Here is a 17,246-nt window from a genome sequence, read left to right as displayed (position 1 = left end):
CTGTGAAACATCATCATCATCATCATCATCATCATCATCATTATCATTATCATTATCATCATCACTTTAATTTTATCTTTAATGAATGGCCCCTACATAACTATTGTAAATTACAAACACTGAGGCCATTGAAACACTCCCTGAAGCCATTGTCATTTTCATTTTCACCCATCTGTGTCGGAATGCCCGCGCTCCAAACGAGCCCCAGCTCCCGCCTCACGTCGCACGTCTGCTTTTAACTATCCCACTTGGCCCGCGCCCAGCCGGCCCAGCTCCCGGAGGCACGCATGGGACAGCACAGCACAGGAGCCGCAGTGTTAGTGGTGCTCTGGCTGCTCTACCCAGCATGCCGTGCTTCTCGCATGCCACACGAGCCCTCCCTGGCTCCACCATCATCTGCTTGTCATATCCAGGGAGAGCCAGGGGGGCCCTGTGCTTTTCCTTTGGAACATGATGGAGAAGTGCGACTGAAACAAAACTGCTCTGCTGCAGCACAAACACTACTCTTGGTATTTGATGAGGTTTCATTAAAATATTGCTTGTTGGTTTAAACAAACACAGCTTCTGAGGGCTTTACATTTAAGAGGTTATTATTATGATATAGCCGTTAACAATGCCTTATTATAAAACATGGAGTTACATTAGTAAAATAATTTGTATAATTCATAAATTTGCCCATGCTTAGATGACTTAAACTTGTAATCATTGAGCATTATAAACACAATTATAAATGTTTAGAGTGTATTCATAATGTCACTATAGTAGTGACATAAGTATAATATGAAACTGCAGAAACATGTCAATCATTAGGAGGCATAATACTAGGTGATTGTTGGCTTCATGGATACTTGATAGCCTACTGTATTTCCGGATGTTATTTCTGTTGACCTTTGGGCTAACCAAAAGCAAGCACAAGTCAGCATTCAGAAGGCCTCATTTAGTTTTTACCACACTGTAGATGTGGATTACAAAGTGTCTCAAACCATGAACTCTTTACGCTCGATTTGATTTTACTCCATTGAGTAAAATAGCCTATCCTATAGAAATTGTTGAAGCATATTTACATTTCTATACATTTAAATAAACTATTTCAATACACCTGTATGGAGAAGAGGACTACTTCAGCCTGTTAGGCTTCAAATGGTCCTGCAGGGTGTGGAATTGATTTGAGTAAAACAAACTGCAAATTGTCCGTAGCAGTCAGCGAGCGTTGTTTTGATTCACTTCGTTAATTTGGAAGGAAATCCATTCACTAATTGATTGGTGCATATTTAGTAACAATGCCCCTGATTGGTTTATGCGAGGTCTGATTGCTATTTATATTAGTGCTCTGTGAGCTTCCTGCCCAGTTTTTTTTCTCTCTTTTTCTCTGCTGGGAGTCAAATGTAACAAAGGCATGATTGAGTAAACCAAAGCTATGTAATTCAAACTATTCTGGTATTTGGTGGAGCCACTTATCGGGATTGCTTTGTTTTAAGTTATGATTCCTTCAGACGATAGTGAAATTAAGAAACACTGAGTCAACTCGAGAAAATCAAACATGCTGCCGGGCTCTGATTGAATGAGTTATTGATGGGCAGCAAATGCTGGGCACTTCTCGCACTAATCACAGCAGTGTGCCCCTAAATCTCCAGTGATTGCCCAAACATTTCAACAGCAAGAATGCACACTTTGGCAATTCAGCACACAATTGCGTGTCGTGTGCCTGTGTATATATATGTGTACATTGCTGAGGGGTGTGCATGTGTTTATGTGTATGTGTGTTTATGTGAATGTGTCTCTCTCTCTCTCTCTCTCTCTCTCTCTGTGTGTGTGTGTGTGTGTGGGAGCATTGTTGGACTTGCTGAGTTCATAAGCTCCTCTTAGTCACAGCATTGTTGAGCTCCATTTAACGTGGAGCTCTCTCATGGAAGCTAATGTGGCTGGAGACATCTAATGTGGAACGGCACCATGCTATTTTTAACATAGCTGAACATTTTTTCCCCCAAACTAACAGCTTCTCTCTTTCTCCATCCCTCATCTCTCTCTCTTTCTTTCTCTCTCTCTCTCTCTCTCTCTCTCTCTCTTTCTTTCTCTCTGTCTGGCTCTGTCCACCCCCCTCCCATCTCCCTGTTCGGGGCTGTGGTCTGAGTCTGCAGATGTGTTCTTGTTTACCCAGGACACTGTGTCAAGTGAACCCCCCCCCCCCCCCTTCTGCCTCCCCCCACCTAGAGATCACTGTCACACAGACCTCTGGCCTCACATCTCTCCTTTCATCCCTGGGAAAACCTCCTCTTGGTCTGCCGGCCGATGCCCCTCCTCAGCTAGCCTTAGGGCCACAACACAGCGTATAGAGACATCTCATGATGACTTCATGATGGCTCCCTTGAAGGGCAGCAGAACCAGCCAGGAGGTCCAGCTCTCTGGGATGATCATCAAACTGTTAGGATGAAGGCGCAAGAGAGTGATCTGACCTGCATGCCATTTTCACTATTACAAACACAGTTCTTCATAGGCTTTATAGTTGTAATGGGGCTACTGCTATTGCATATGGCTGAGAAGTGAAGCCGACATGCAGACTAACCGCCCCAGTGACTGAGCTGATGCACAGCCTCACTGCTGGAGGATGAGAGACGCTGCAGTTCCAGGGATCACAAATAGATGGCAGCAGTCGGCCACTCATCCGCACACACACACACACACACACACACACAAGTGCTGCGCCATGGCAACCCAGCTGCCATGGTGTCAGTGGTATTGTTGGGGAGTCCTTTATTCCATGCCGGCGTGCAGGGCTGCACATTTCCAGGGTGCTGGCATTCTTCTGCTGAGTGAGCGAGTGAGTAAGAGAGAGCGCCACAGAGAGACAGACTGGCAGATGGAGGGAAAGAGAGTGAGGGGGAAAAGAGGGAGATAGAGGGATGGGTGAAATGGAAGAGAGGAGTGCTGATGGCAGATCCCTAGGAGGAGTAGAAGGAGGAGGAGACTGGGAAAGACCACAACGGCTGATGGGATGACCCTGACGAGGGAGGGGAACTCCAGGTAAGGCATGACATTGTAACCTTCCATTCTCTCTTCACATGCCTGTGTGTGTGTGTGTGTGTGTGTGTGTGTGTGTGTGTGTGCGTGTGTGTGTGTGCGTGTGTGTGTGTGTCTCGCTGTCTGGCTCAAATGGCTGTGTTTGGACATTTTTTTCACTCTGCGTCATATTTTTGAGTTGCTCTGGCTTTTTTTACCCTCATCTCTCTCTCTCTCTCTCTCTCTCTCTCTCTCTCTTTTCTCTTCTCTTTCTCTTGGCCAGTCCGATAATCTGCGTGCCAACCACAAACCATTGATAGATAGAGAGACAGTGAGGAGCTGAGGAGAGGCCCACAGGCAGGGTGAGTGTCTGTGGTCGGGATGAGCCTGTGTGGAGGTGAGACGAGCTGGAGGTGATGGAGAGAGAGGAGGTGTCTGGGATGAGTGGACTGGAGGGAGAGGTAGATGAAGTGGACATGGGGGGGGTGGAGGGACGGCGCGAGTGGGCAGAGGAAGTGATGTTGGCAGGCTCAGATGGGCGCCATGAAGACCAAGCAGCTCTGCTTTCAGTGTGACACAGTAGTTTGTGTGGAGGTGACGATGACTCCCTCTCTAACTGTTGCTCACTCAATCTCTCTCTCTTTTACACTCTAACATTGCCATGTCAGTGCATGGTTGATTTTCTTTCCACTTTTAAGTAGATTTTTTTTTCTCCATATACAGCAATGCTACCAGGGCAACAATTGATAAATGAAAGAGTTGAAAATGAATAGATCACAAGTCCCCTTTACTCTCTCTTCCTTTAATTTCTCTCTCTCTCTCTTGCTGCCTCTCTCTCTGTCTCTCTCCCCTCTGAAACTCGATGGGAATGTTTAGTCAGGACTGCTTCCCCTGCATCAGCATTTTGGTGCAGAGGAGTGATTTAAAAGGGTATGGCGTGCCCTTGGGGTCCTTGCAGCCTGCCCACACTGTGTGCAAACAAACACACCACTCTCGCCTTTTTAATTAGCTCTAAGGAGGGATTGACAGCCCCCCCACCCCCACCCCCATTGAGATAGAGCAGTAACCAGCTATTACACTAAATATTTGGTGCGTTGCACAGCTGTGGCTGACATGCACTGTTCCCAGGGGCACTACTGGCTGAGGGGAACCAAGGAGGAAAAAATCAGAGGTGATAAAAAGGAATTATTAATAACCCTTCATCGTTAACGTCAGGGAATATACCAATTAATCAAAATTAACGGAACATGCCAGTCACGAGGCAGCATTTGGTATTATTGTTTTTGCTTGTGCGTGTCAGTGTGTGTGTGTGTGAGTGTGTGTGTGTGTGTGTGTGTGTGTGTATGTGTGTGTGTGTGTGTGTGTGTGTGTGTGTGTGTGTGTGCGTGGGTGGGTGACTTGCTTGATCGTCTGTTAACTATTTTAATGAAAGACACGAGGGAGGTTCCCTCGGTGGGCGCCGTGTTGGAAATTTATTGCAGGGGGGTAGATGTGGGGGGCATAGGTGCCGTCTGTGTGTGTGTGTGTGTGTGTGTGTGTGTGTGTTATTAGGTCATGGCCCATCTAATGAGCAGTTGTCCTCGCCAGCGGCAGGCGTTGGGGTGCCCCCAGTTTCAGTCATTGCCTCTTGGAGGACTACACTAACACTTTATTGATGTGGAGTTCAGTATCGATGGAGGGGATCACCTGTGACAGCTATCCTTACTGCAACAAATGCTCAGCCTATATTTACAGTCGAGTCAGACAGTAAGCTCAGGAAGAGGTTTTTTTTTTGTGTGAACTTACAAGTCGCTTTCTAGCTTCAATCATAGGAAATCTATTTCAGGGACATTCCTTGATTTGCTACTGTCAATATTTACACAGAGGTGTAGAATCCATTTTGAGGCATTCTTGTGCTCCATGGAGATATTTTTGTCATCACAAACAAATGGTCAATTACATCAATCATGACTGAGTCAGTGCATGGCATGCTATCACAACTTTCCCCCCACGCACCAATTACGGATGGGGCACGGTGAGAAACTGATAGTTTCGAGGCGCACAACGCGTAGTGAGAGATTAGCACAGCCAAGTGTCAGACCCAAACACGTCTGTGCAAACACCAGCTCTGTGAACCATGGCGTTCGGTGCTGCTGCCAAAGTCATAATTAAAATGCGGATGAAGTGGCGGAAAAAGCAAAAACAAAGAAGAAAAAAAGAGGAAGAGAAGAATAGAGAGAAGAAAGAAAAGAAAGAAGAAAAATGTAAATGCGCCCCACCAGTGTTGCCTGCCTGGTCCTGGTTGTTGCGGTCTGCCTGTCGTTTTGGTCTCCATGACAGTCTTCATACCTGCTCATAGAGTGACAGAGGGAGAAAAATTGCTGGGGCTGTTCCAGACTGATGACAGATGGACCACAATCGAGGAGTTTGAGGTGTTGGCTCTCCATGTGAAAATCAGCTTAATTGTTTGTCTTCGAGCCAGTGTAATCTCTTGGTATTACAGCTCGAAAGGAACGCCAGAGCCATTCGTACTGCTCTGTGGCCCTGACAGCTTTGGCTAGAAATCAAAGCGTAGGGAACAAAGATGAGAGGAGATACCTCTCTAAATCTGTGCTAGAACTGTTAATCTATTTTATTTATATCTTAGCCCAGCACCCAGGTTTCATTTTAAATATACATACGTAAACACGGCTTTGTGGTGGATGAATATGATTTCATAAACCTTTCAAGTGGTTTCAATTCCACTGTAGTGAAAGCTATGTTAACAAGGTGTTTGTGTTCAAATGAGGATGTGTCAAAACCTGGTTCATCTACTGCTAACAGTAAACACGCAGAAGTTGGAAATACTGACGTGAATTTTATTATATGCTAACAAGCCTAATAGCTTTGTGTTCCTGGATTCTTAAGTGTCATTCATACAGGAATATAAGAGTTCATAACTTTCTCTAAAAAAAAACCAGAATAGATTGTAAATACAATGGAATAGAAATAGAATTATCCAATATTTACACAGAGCAAATTGAAAATAGATAGACTTCTACTAAAAAAAGAATAAAAGCAAAAAAAAGTTACCATATAAAGTTGTGATGGCTCAATTATTCTTAAAATATTATGCAAATATGACATGTTATATTAATTTGATATTTCATACATAATGCAAACAAAGCTGGTGAGTGCAGAAACAAAGAGAAAGTGTGCAAGAGAGAATTGCTGAGAGTCAGAAAGAGAGAGAGAGAGAAAGAGAGAGAGAGAGAGAGAGAGAGAGAGAGCGAGAGAGAGAGAGAGAGAGAGAGAGTGTGTTTGACACACTCTGATGGATGAGGGCTCCTCAGTCGTCTCTTGCAGCGGCGGCCAGATGCAACCCCCTGATAGCGCCTGAGCCGTATGAAGCCCAGCGATTGTGCAGCAACTGTCTCACTCTCGGCCACTTATGTCAGGGAGCCTGAGCGCTGTTTACGCCAGGCCAACAGTAGAGAGGAGTGTGAGAGCTTCCGCTTCACATTAGGAGTAATTAAACAAGGTCAAGCACCGTGACTCTGACAGCACACATTTGAAGAGTCTGGGAGAGATTTATGTCATACCTGCGGAGCAATTACTGCTGGAGATAACTGAGCTGCCAGTACCTGAAGTTCATGCAATTATTAGTGCTTGTGTGAAGTACTGTATTTGTGATACACTGACGGATAATAGTGATTAGTGCTTCGTTGAAAAAGATAAAGAAAAATGATTTAACATCAAAACTAGCTTCATAGCAAGTTTTACCTCGTTTTTTACCACTGTTCTCTTTAGCACAGGCTTCCTTTTCTCATAACAAACCTGCCATAGCCCCCCCCCCCTCAACTTCACCCCCACTACCCCCCCCCCCCCCTCCCTCCATGTTGCTCTCTGGGAAGGTCTAAATGGGCGGGTGAAGGGAGGCTTGTGAGGACCTCCAGGGCTGCTGCTCGAGTTAGGAAAACAGACCCACCACAGGAGAGCTGTTTCTGAACCAGCCATTAGTGGGCTGGAGACCTCAGCCCTCAACCTTCTCCCTTTTCTACCTCACCCCCCCTTCCACCCCCCTTCCCCCCCCCTTCCCCGCTGACACCCTACCACCAGACCCGTCCGATACCTCCTGTGTGTGTATGCATGTGAGTGTGTATGGATACACTATGTGTCTGTGTGTGTGTGTGTGTGTGTGTGTGTGTGTGTGTGTGTGTGTGTGTGTGTGTGTGTGTGTGTGTGCCGTACGCCGTAGTTCCACAACAGCTTGCACACACTTGTCTGGACACGCACACAATACAGCACATCCCGCTTGAGGTTGTTTTTGTAGTTGACATGTGCGCCCATAGTGAGAGGCGTCTCGGAGAAACTCGCCTGTCTCTACCCTGGTATTTAATTGTGAAAATAGCACAATGCCTTTTCCTTTCACCAATACACTTCTTTACTCAGAAACACAAAGCAGTGACATTTGTGGTGGTTTATGTAGACTCACAGACATTTTCAAGTGACTCTGTTAATGATTCATTGGGACATAGAGGATTTTAAAAATATATTCTGTAAATGCAAAGATGCTGGCTCATTGCACTCATTTGTTCGGCATACATTATTTTAATTTCCATGGATTATAAAGAGCAGACCAGAGGACCGACCGTCCTCTCTAAAAGACTGCAAGAACATCTTAGTTCATTGAGTTTAATTAAGCTGATAAATAATAAAGCTAACTGTGTTCTACATAAAGTCACATATACATTTTGTTTAACAGAGGTACTAACGGCAGCTTTGTGAATTTTTCTTCTCCAGTTTGATCCGAGGCGATACCACTGCTCTCTCTGTGTTTGTTTAGTCTGTCTCGCCACTTCCTTGCCTTGGTGTTTGACAGCACTGGGAGATCAAACTCCAATTGCTTTTCACTACTTATCTGTCCTAATTGTTTAACATCTGAAAGAAATGTGGAAAACGTCTACATCTTTGATTCTTTAAAAAATATATATTTTGGAACACAACAAAAATGTTCTCGCAATTATGAAATAGTACACAGAGAACTAATTAATGTTTTGTGTTATTCTTTGGTATTGGGAGTTTATCCCCCAAAGTAGGCCACGGTCTTGGGACTGAAATTATTTTTGAATTCATGTTCATTATTGTTTGTCATAGTGTTACTTTTTTTAATTGCAGGTAAAAACCAAATGGAAAACCGAAACAAAATAAAATGGGGTAATACAAATTCTAGCTAATATCCCATATAATTCAATTACTTAATTTGTCATAAGACTATAATACAAGAAAGAAAAAGAAAGAAAAAATGCTATAAGAAAATAGAATACTGCACCACCCAACAGTATGATTTATCACCAAATTGCCTACTATTATCATAATCATCATCTACGTTATGTTGAAGTGGGAGGTTATTATTTTAGCAACATTATAGTAGATTTACTTTGGTTTTTGCATATCTGTGGTCCCAAAATTAGTGGGTAATAATGATCGCATGTGTGATGTCAATGTCAAGTTAACATGGGTATTCTCTGTCAGTTAGTGAATGCTACCTTTCAAAAGCAGCACTCTGACGCAGAGCCTGCATTAGCACACAATGTGTGTTTTACTTTGAAGAATTAGAGCACTTTAGTCATAGTTTGGAAAAATAACCTTTTCATTATAAATGATGAAATGCTCACCTTTTTCTAAAATACTGCAAAATATGTTAAATCTATAAGCCAAAACAGAGAATGAAATGGTTGAAAATGTTTCAAGGAAGAGTCATTTTATGCATTTTAATTTTATATAGCCAGTTTGCCTCCAATCAACATGTGTATCCATTGATGCATGTAATGAGATCATATTTATGCTGCTGTCTCATTTTTTACAATGTTCCCCAAAAAGTGAAATTGGCATATTTTGAGCAACAGCAAAATATCTTCCCTAAATTGTTGTGATTGAGATCTGTTTTAAGTGAAAAATATGTTCTAAAAGTCTTACTTATTGTGTAAACTCGTAATAAATGAATTATGCAACATACCTTAGGCTATTTCAAATAAAATGGAACCGCTATTGCTCAATGCATTTTTTAGAGCTATATTCCAGTGCCAAAACCAAAATATTAATTACATCTCAATACTGCTGCGTAATAGTTTATCTGGCTGTGATCTCCTGCAGCGAGATCACCATGATAAATGGTTTGTTTAAAAAACAAATAACTGTAGGTACTGTAACCTGACACTGAAATATTGCATTTTTTATATTTCCTTTAGTGCCGCAAAATGCTGACAAGCATCACCCTGATTTACACCAAACTTTACAACACTGCTACTTTCACAATATCAGTGGCTGTTTTGTGCTTTGCTCCTCTGCTTTAATCCTGTGTGTGCTCTGTACTGCTGTCTACTACTGCAGTGAGGCAGTTCCACCTACTCTGGGACCGACTAAAATGTGAGACAGAACATCCAGTAGTCAGCGGAGGCCATTTTGTATGGCGAGAGGGGAAACTTCCCCCGTCCAAATCAAACATGTTTAAGCACAACATTGTATTGCGGGGGGAGCTTTTCCAATACAAACAGTATGGTTACTTCTTTTCATTCCAGAGCGTTTTTGGAAGGGACCATGCTAGCTCAAGGAGCCTAGACACAAAAATAAACACGCTACAAATGAACGTGAGTGTCTGTAAACTTGCACTAATCTGGTCCCAAATTGCTTTTCAAAAGTAATGCCCCATAGAGAGCAAGTAATATGAAGTATCTAAGTGTTATGGGTTAAAACAGGGGGATCAGAGCAGCTAATGAAGCCGCAGAGAAGGGAACACATCTTGTCCAACACCTGTCAATAAGCTGATTTAATTTGCATTCAAATGTACTTTGATTGTGGTTCGATTGAGGCAGAATGCGATTCAGTCTCGTCAGAATGTGGACAGAGGTTATTTAAGGACTTCAGCACCTCATCAAGGACTCTGAGGCAGTGTATTCTGGCTTCCACAGAGTTTGCATGAGTGCAATGCCTCCCTTCACACCTTGGTGCACACGGCACTTCTCTAAAGCAAGGCCAGGTCTCTAGACTCAGACAAAGAGAAGGCTTGTGTCTTTGTGGAGGGCCGATGACAGAAGCGTTGCTCTCAGGAGTACCTGAGTGCGTTTGTCTTCTCTCTTTTTCTCTTACTCCCTCCCTCTCTCTCTATCTCCCTCTTTGACTCTTTCCTTCTCACTCTCTCTCTCGCTGTCTCTTGGGTCGCTAGGATTCACACGCCTGCCTCTCAAGTGACACAGAGGCACCCACAAAAAAAAAGAGAGCGAATTCTGAACATACCGAGAAGTCGAGATGCCTTTCAATGGACAGATGTTTTTTTCTCCTCCCTCCCTCCCGCCCACACCAGCCTGTCCTCCACCTCCCGAGCGCCACCCTCCGTCCTGTGTATATTTGTTCTCGTTCTATTAATATTCTCGCATGCTTGTAGCTTAGCCGCGCGCCTAGCCGATCTCTCAGCCTCTCCGTCTTGCCCTCCCTCATTCCTTTCCTTCAAGCGCTTTTGTGAATTAAAAACAAAAACAAATAAACCGTGGCAGCGCTAGAGACAGAAATGCTCTCTCATGTGCCTCAGCCCTGACAGGTTTCTGACAGCTGCCGTCTCACGGGGGTAAAAAGTTTGGATTCATTCAACTTTGGGGAAAGTTCGACTCTACACAGCAATGATTTAGCAGATTTCCCAAGCAGTCATATCCAGCAAGTTATAATATGAGATGAACTCAAAATAGAGACTACCCTCTCGCCAACTCTTAGCCAACCACCATTGTGCTGCGCTGCCACTAGCCAGCAGACTGCGCCAGATTCGGAGACACACATGTTTGATGCACATGTGGGGCTGGTTAAGTGATTCAGCGTGCCATTATGTAACTGCAGATTGTGTGGAGCTGGCAGTCAGGGGTCGATAGCGTCTGAATGTGAGACCCGCCGCTGCAGCCTGGTGGCCAACAGCCAGACCGTGGAAACCCAAAATGCACTCAGCCAATTTAGAGACACATATTTATGTTGACTCAATAATCAAAGAGAAGATTATCACCCCCTTGTGCGCTGTCTCTCGGTTGCACAAAATAACAGAGGCGGAGTTGAGGAGCTCTATGCGCTGTCATTGCCGCGTGCTCACGTTTCTGCTTGATGTGTGAGCTTAGACTGGGAGCTATGGCGATGGAGAGGTCTTATCAGCACCCAGGTAAGCTGGGGAATTCAGCTGTTGATTTGAAATGAGAAGAGTTCAGACATGAAAGTGCTGTAAGAAATACTAGGAGAGGACTACGGTCTCTGAAATATTCAGACACTGACACACTAACCGGTTAGCAGCGGTCCAGTCCCTAAATCCGGCAGGCCGGGCCCAATCCCCAGGCTGTAGTCTAAGCCTGGCCTGTATTAATGCAGCGTGGAGCCTGCCAGAGTTTGGGGCCTCCAGGGTGCATAGCTGGGTCTATGAGCCAGGCATCTGGGCCTCCGGGGGGAATGCTGTGATTGACTGGAATTACAATGTACAGCTTGCCTTTCTTCCTTCTGTCTCCGCGATGGGTGCAGGCTTTTTTCATCACGCACTCCCTCAGATACACTTACACAGACATGCATACAGACTCACATATATACACACAGACATGCACAGACTACGTTCAGCCACCCACCCACCCACCCACCCACACACACACACACACACACACACACACACACACACATAAAGACATACACATACACACCGTACATACCGCACATACACACCCACATCCACACAATTACACACACACACACACACACACACAAACACGCATGCATGCACACACGCACACACACACACGCACACACACACACACACACACACACACACACACACACACACATACACACACGCGCGCACGCATGCATGCACACATGCACACACACACACGCATGCTTGTGCACGCACACACACAGACAGACACACACACACACACACACTCCCACAGAGTTTCATATTCCCCTCTGCCTCGTTGTCCGTATTGTGCACTAAACTGTATCAGTTACACACAATGGCCTGTGAGAGAGGCTGTCTGGACATTTTGCAGCATATTTGAGGCCAGCAGGGCCGGCAGAGACACCCCTCAAGCAAGCAGCCAAAAATCCATGCCCAGGCCCCGGTCCGGCCTTCTCCAAGGTAGCACGCAAGCAAAGCAGCACCTGGTCATACCACAAAAGCACTGTCAGCTGCAGCTAATCACTGCTAACTCAACCATTCCAGACCCTGGGCAGAACTAGCTCCAGGAGCTCCGAGAGATGAAAAACATCAACGTTTACTATTTCCAAATCTCGAAGAGGACTCCTCAAAAACACCTGCATACACTTAGAAACCCAAAATGCATATAATTCAATTTATGTTAGATGCAGCTCAAATTAAATCGAATGAGGAGCTCATGACATTTGTATAGTATTTACATGCTTTTTATTAGGCATATAATAACAGATGGTAACAACTATTATCATGGCCTGTTACAATCACTGAGATGATTTATGAAAGTGTTGTAATCAATAGTAACGTATGTAAGAACTGCTAATGTATATTAATCAATACAAGCATTAATGCAATGTGAATTATTTTATATAATGCTGTATAAAGGATATGTATAAGAGATTGAGCTGATAGAATTAATGGTCTCAGAAGTTAGTGTCTTCATATGGACTCAGTACTGTGTCAGTGTGTGTGTGTGTGTGTGTGTGTGTGTGTGTGTGTGTGCGTGTGTGTGTGTGTGTGTTTGTGTGTGTGTGTGTGTGTGTGTGTGTGCGTGCGTGTGTGTGTGTGTGTGTGTGTGTGGGTCTGAAGGCAGTATGGAGAGGGAAAAAAACCCTCCTCATCTCTCCTCTGAAGTGATGCAGTGAAAGGCTTCATTGTGAGAGAGATTACAGGCTATTACACAGTGAGTGCGCTGTTAGGTCTTTGTTTGCTAACATGACAGAACGGAGCTTGAGTGTAATTTGATGTAGGGCGCTATGTGTGAGAAACCCTTCAGGACATACAGGATATGGAGGGGGGCGAGAGAGGGGTGTCACAGAGAGACAGGGCAAAAGAGAAGGAGAGAGAGAGGGGTGAGTGAGAAAGAGGAGGGGAAAGGGGGAGTGAGAAAGAGAGAGAAAGAGGAGAGTAGGGCATTATATGAGAAACACTGACTGGTTATTCCACCCATAGCAACATTCTAAGTTATTCTGCCAATTTGCACCCTGTTAAGTGAGACTTTTAAATATTCAACTTTAATGAATGTTTATAGATAGTATAAAAAGTATACATTTGGTGTGGCATATAATCATAACACATAACATTATAATGCACTTATCAACATTTGTGAAGAATATGTAACAAATGACGAAACCAGATTTCATTCTTTTTCAAACTGAATATCGCATTCAGATCAGCAGGTACTATCTTGTAATGTAATAGTAGTTATCTTGTTCTCTCTCTCTCTCTCTCTGATTCTGATTCTCTCTCTCTCTCTCTCACACACACACACAGACACACACACGCACACAAACACACCCTGAGGGGTGTATACAAGCCCTTCCCTCCTTTATGTTGAGACAGTGCCCTCTTTGCTCACCATGAGAGGCTGGAGGCGGTGGTGTTATTTTAGGCCTGTGTGCTCCCCCCTGGACAGCCGTGTGGGAGAGCGAGTGCTGTGGACAGGAGGTGTGGGCTAGGTGGGGGCTGAACGGGCGTCCACAAAGGTCCTGACACAGAGGGACACCCTCAGACTCTTCCTGTCGTCACCTTCCGTCCTTTGCTCACCGAAGACTACACAGAGGATGTCACCCAGTCAGTTTGCTTCAGTAGGAAAAGTGAAATTAAATGGCTAATTCACCCTAATCAGATATTTAGTTTTAACATTTAAAATGATGTGAACAACTTCAAAAATGTAATTATCAGATATGGTTTATCAACCCTTTTTTGTAACCTGAAGCATCTCTGATACTCTGGCTGACAGGAAAACCAAATAACCATTATCAGCAAACAACAACAGCAACAACAACAGCAATCACTCTGGTGCTTTGTTGAGGAAAGTGCCTCTCCTGCTTGCACATGCTTGCCATGTGTCCCGTGGTCCCACATGCGCGGGTGGGATAAAGTGAGCTGTGATGGTGATGGGGCTTACTGTAAGTCCCCCCGCGCCCCAGCAGTTTCTTCTCCTTCTCCGCTCATTGTTCAGAGGTCAGCCCTGTGCAGAGGAAATGAGCAGGTTGTTCCAGACAGAACAGAGGTTGGAATGGAATGGAACGCTTCTTTATTTGAAGGAAGTCATTCCGTCAATATAGAGAACACCAAAGAAACATTTCCTTCCCTTTCCTGGTGCAATCCCTTTCAAAAAAAGATCAAGTGCTTTCTATCTGCAGTCCCATGTACACACGGGTTCATAAGAAAAACAAACATGAGCATTTAAATATCCAGCGACGTGCCTCCTGCTGAATGGACTCTCTCTCTCTCTCTCTCTGTCACTCTCTCTCTCTCTCTCTCTCTCTCTCTCGTTCTGCTCTCAGAGAGGAATAGTGTGGTGGCCTCCACTCAAGAATGACTAAAGCTGAGGTCAGAGTGAATGGCCTCTTCTGTGGACAAAAGAGGAATGAGAGGGTGTTTGATGTATTGTTTCCTTCTGATACTATCAGCCAGTTATGTTTCATTATGATGTTATGATTCATAACTCCGATACTAAAACTAAAACTAAAGCTACTGGTAACCCTAGCTGAAGACACACATTGTGGACACACGGGACCAGATGTACGTACATTTGCGAACGTAACGTTACCGTCACCGTCATGGACAAACCGCAGATTGCGAACGCTGTCAGACCCAAGTTTCCGTCGTATTTATCAATCGTTCAATCCTTACTGTAAACTGCGCCTTTCTCTGCCTTTCTCCGCCCATAAACGCAATTTATGAACGTCCACAACTGAATGGCAGCGCCTAGATACAAGCGCAGTTGAATGAAGTTAACTGATGACAACATTAAAAAGAATCAAACGTTTAGCAATCATGAAATAATACCATACATGATAAGATGTCAACAAGCAGGGAGATAATGAAGATCAATAGTTCTACTCAAATTACTTGTGCACGTAGCCTATAGCCTGACGAGCCAGACCCACATTAAAATGTAGGGTCTGGGCACTCACCGTTCGCAGTGCTCAGTCCTAGGGGCGGGATAATCAGTTGTGTCGCTATGAGTCCCATGCGTTTCCCACCAGCGGAGCTAGTTGGCTAGTTCAAACGTTTGCCAACTTAATAAAAGCTTAACTCGTGTCACACTGTTCGCCAACAGCAACATCCATCTTATTTGTTTTCAAGTAGCAGGGAATTCAAGCCAAACTCTGCCATCAATCATTATGTTAAGCCCACCTAACGACTCTATACACGATTTCATTGGCCTGATTAAGTTTCGATTTCTGGAGCTCACAAGCCAACGGAGAGTTGCTAGACTAGCCCTGGCAGCAAATGTAATTTGCTGCCGCTAGGGGCGCGTCTAGATTTCTAGGCTACGTAGCTTATGGAAGATTGGTCAAATCTAGCAAGTAGTTTAAGTGAATGACGTGAAAGTGAAAGTAAGACATTCGAAAGGCCTACGAAAGTTAATGTTGCTTTTGATAGTACAAAGACTTGTGTTCTAAATAGCGATTCTGTTGTCTTTGAAATTGTTCTCTTATTGATGCATTGAACTGCAATTTGGATTAACACCTGCTATGACAAGGCAGAAGTATTTAGGCGCAGAATAGATGTGCGCTTTCAGGAGCAGTCTTTGTACATACCGCGGAATACATAACTAGGTGCTCTTAACTCTTCCCCTCCCATCTTTTTACGCTAAACTCCCACTTTCTCCTGGATCCTCCCATGAATGCATATGCATGACATGAAAAACGCAATCTGCCACTTACAGCTCCCGCGTCAGGCAGTTTGCGCTTTTACATCATTGCGGCCTGTTTGTACATACCTCGCAATGATTTTGGAGTGTTAGTACATCTGGCCCACAGTGTTACAAAGTACATTTCTTTCTCCCCTAAGCTGGAAGTGACCAAGAGCACTGTAGTTTTCAACAGCATAATTTATATTATTAATATAAATGTGGGTAAAAAATGTGTGAGTCTGTGTGCACATGTGTGTGTGTGTGTCTGTGTGTGTGTGTGTGTGTGTGTGTGTGTGTGTGTGTGTGTGTGTGTGTGTGTGTGTGGGTGGGTGCACGCGCATGTGTGTGTGGGTGGGTGTATTGGCAAGGGTTTTAGTATGTGTAAGAGAAACTATGTGTTTGTCTATGTGTTTGTGTGTGTGTGTGTGTGTGTGTGTGTGTGTGTGTGTGTGTGTGTGTGTGTGTGTGTGTGTGTGTTTGTCTATGTGTGTGTGTGTGTGTGTGTGTGTGTGTGTGTGTGTGTGTGTGTGTGCGTGTGCGTGTGTGTGTGAGAGAGAGAGAGAGAGAGAGGAGAGAGAGAGAGAGAGAGAGAGAGAGAGACTGTGGCAGTCATGTGTAGTTGCCTGTCTGGTGTAGCGAAATCAGCTGAGGTGGGTGTATGTGTCAGTGGTGTAGTAGTCTATGTGATACGCAGGACTACACACTATACCCACTTAAAAAGCATCACCATCTCAGTATACCCACTTAAAATAGGCAAGGATATGTATTAACATTTGGGGTTGATCACAGTATACCCACTACAGCTAACTAGACTACACCACTGGTATGTGTGTGTGTGTGTGCAGAAGACCTGTGTGTGTGTGTGTGTGTGTGTGTGTGTGTGTGTGTGTGTGTGTGTGTGTGTGTGTGTGTGTGTGTGTGTGTGTGTGTGTGTGTGTATGTGTGTGTGGTGTGAGTGTGTGGGGGGGCCTCCATGAGAGGTTGAGGAGCTGAGGCAGGAGCTGATGATGGATGAGTGAGATGAGGTGCCACATGTGGAGGGGATGAAGTGGGGGCAGGCCTGGGGGAGAGGGGAGTGGAGGCCTGAGGGAGAGGGGAGTGGAGGAGAGGCCTATGGGAAGGGGAGTGCAGGCCTGGGGTGGTGCAGCAGGGTGGGGGTGGTGGGGTTTGGTGGAGAGGAGGCTCACTCAAACCCCAAAGCCATCCTCTGGCTCTCCTCCTGTAAACAGACACCTCTGCCATCTAAACTGCCATATTAAATTGGTCTATTCTCATAAGTCATCTAAGAATGCAATATTTGTAGCTCATATGATCAAGGCATTGTGTTGTTTACAATGGAAAGTTTGGCAGAACACAGACTCAAGATGTTATTTAGCCTCTAATCAACCTAACCTCGTATGCTGATATGCTGGA

General features: G+C 44.6%; 1 long non-coding RNA gene across 1 annotated transcript in view; it reads left to right on the top strand.

Annotated features, from left to right (window-relative positions):
* Positions 1-2,778: 2,778 nt before the first annotated feature.
* LOC143135018 (uncharacterized) overlaps positions 2,779-17,246 on the top strand; it is a 79,054-nt gene continuing 64,586 nt past the window's right edge. The window contains exon 1 of the long non-coding RNA XR_012988764.1: positions 2,779-3,021. This is a non-coding gene — a long non-coding RNA (uncharacterized LOC143135018). The remainder of the gene's footprint in view (positions 3,022-17,246) is intronic.

Source organism: Alosa pseudoharengus, unplaced genomic scaffold, assembly GCF_046254945.1.
Source record: "Alosa pseudoharengus isolate Yale_2024_CS ecotype anadromous, Long Island Sound unplaced genomic scaffold, YU_APseudo_1.1 YU_APseudo_1.1_scf_2, whole genome shotgun sequence".
NCBI classification, from domain to species: Eukaryota; Metazoa; Chordata; class Actinopteri; order Clupeiformes; family Clupeidae; genus Alosa; species Alosa pseudoharengus.
The sequence above is the reverse complement of the archived record's forward strand: the minus strand, read 5'-3'. Positions and strand labels throughout refer to the sequence as shown.